This window comes from Pteropus alecto, unplaced genomic scaffold, assembly GCF_000325575.1.
Source record: "Pteropus alecto unplaced genomic scaffold, ASM32557v1 scaffold1158, whole genome shotgun sequence".
Classification (NCBI taxonomy): domain Eukaryota; kingdom Metazoa; phylum Chordata; class Mammalia; order Chiroptera; family Pteropodidae; genus Pteropus; species Pteropus alecto.
Window position 1 is genome coordinate 14580 of NW_006441449.1, and position 2176 is coordinate 16755.

The 2176-nt window shown below is 32.6% G+C and overlaps 1 pseudogene; it reads right to left on the reverse strand.

Annotated features, from left to right (window-relative positions):
- Positions 1-92: 92 nt before the first annotated feature.
- LOC112485406 lies at positions 93-211 on the reverse strand (annotated as a pseudogene).
- Positions 212-2176: the final 1965 nt, after the last annotated feature.

The window sequence follows — 2176 nt, forward strand, 5'->3', positions numbered from 1 at the left end:
TTATTTATTTAGTGAGGCAACCCTCGGTTGACTTCACAGATTGCAAGGACCTTGTCAGCTTATGATCTCTTATATTTTACATTATTTTTTTATGCCTACGACCTCTGGTCTTCCTACGTGATCTCCCACCTAAGAACTAACCAGGCCCGACCCTGCTTAGCTTCCGAGAACAGATGGGATCGGGCTCATTCAGGGTGGCATGCCTGTAGACAATACAGAAAGTTTTAGAGGGATACTAGATGGGAGGAAGTTTGGGGCGACAAAAACAAAAAGGCAAAGTGATTAAGAGGTACTAATGAATAGTTGCAGAATAGACATGGAGTTGCAGAGAGTAGTATGGGGAAGATGGTTAATAATGTTGTCCTATGTAAGGGGGAAGAGGTATACTAGATTTAGTGGGGTGATCACTTTTGAGAGTTTGTGGATCTCTGATCACTATACTATATAACGGAAAAAGGTTTATTATCATATGCCAACTATAAATGGAAAAAAACCTCATTGAATTGTATAGTGAAAATACAAGCAACTACTTATCTATTATATTTCAATGAAGACAAAAAAGAAAACAAGAAAAATATGAATAAAAACATCACCTTTAAGACAAACAAAACCCAAAGTCAGCAGACCAAAGGAAATAATAAAATTTAGAATAGAATTAAGTGCAATAGAGAACAAAATAGACAATAGAAAAAAAATGTAGCAAAAAGTTGGATTTTTGAATAAATGAAGCCATCAAAATTCTGGCTAGACTCACTAAGGAAAAAATAGAAAAGGCTCAAATAAACAAAATCACAAATGAAAAAGAAGAAGTTATATTGAACACCACAGAAATACAAAGGACTATACAAGAATACTATGAAAGGCTATATGCCACCGAATTTGATAATCTAGGAAAAATGGACACCTATTAAAAATATACAACCTTCCTAGTCTGCATCATGAAAAATTGGAAAATTTAAAAAGGCCAATCAAAGGCAAGGAGGTTAAAAGTCATCAAAGAATTCCTAAAAAAATAAAAGTCCAGACCAGATGGATTCACTAGTGAATTCTGCCAAACTTTCGAGGAATATTTAATATCTCTTATTCTCAAACTTTTCCAAAAATTGAAGAAAAAGAAATACTTCCTAACCCATTTTATGAGGCCTATATTACCCTGATAGCAAAACCTGGCAGGGCAACAGAAAGAAGAAAATTACAGACCAAAATCTCTAATGAATATAGATGCAAAATTCAAAACAAAATACCAGTAAATTGAATACGATAATATATTAGAAAGGTAACAAATCATGATCAACTGGGGTTCATTTCAAGAGCACAGAAATGGTTCAACAAATGCAACTCAATCAATGTGATGCACTAAATTAACAAAAAAATAATAAAAGTCGTATGCTCATATTAACAAATGAAGAAAAGCCTTTGGTAAGATACAATATCCATTTATGATTAAAACACTCAATATAAGGAAACTACCTTAACAGAATAAAAGCCATATATGACAAACCCTCAGCTAATATCATATTCAATGGTCAAAAACTGAAAGCATTTCCTTCTAAGATCAGAAACAAATAAGGATGCCCACTCTTTTCGCTGTTACTCAAAATAGTACTGGAAGTCCTAGGCAGGCCAATCAGGCAAGAGAATGAAATAAAAAACATCCAAATTGGGAATGAAGAACTCAAATTGTCACTTTTTTTAAGCTGACATGATCTCTATATACCAAATCCTAAGAACTACACCAAAAGACTATTAGAAACAATAAAATGCAGTGAAGTTGCATGATACAAAATCAATGTACCAATATCTGTAATATTCCTATATACTAAAAATAAAATAGCAGAAAAAGATATGAAGCAACTCCTTCCATTTGCAATTGCAACAAATGAATAAAATACCTAAGAATAAACTTAACACAGGAACTGAAGGACCTATGTACTTAAACTACAAAACATTGTTGAAAGAGATTGAAGAGGATACAAAGAACTGAAAAGATATTTCATATTCATGAATTGGAAGAATTAACATAGTTAAAATGACCATTTATCCAAAACAATATATAGATTTAATGCAATCCCCTTTAAAATCTCAAAGGCATTTTTCAAAAAAGAGAAGAAAGATTCATCACATTTAGAACTCTCAATCAGATGGACCCAGAGATGCTTCTGGAAGTAACGACATG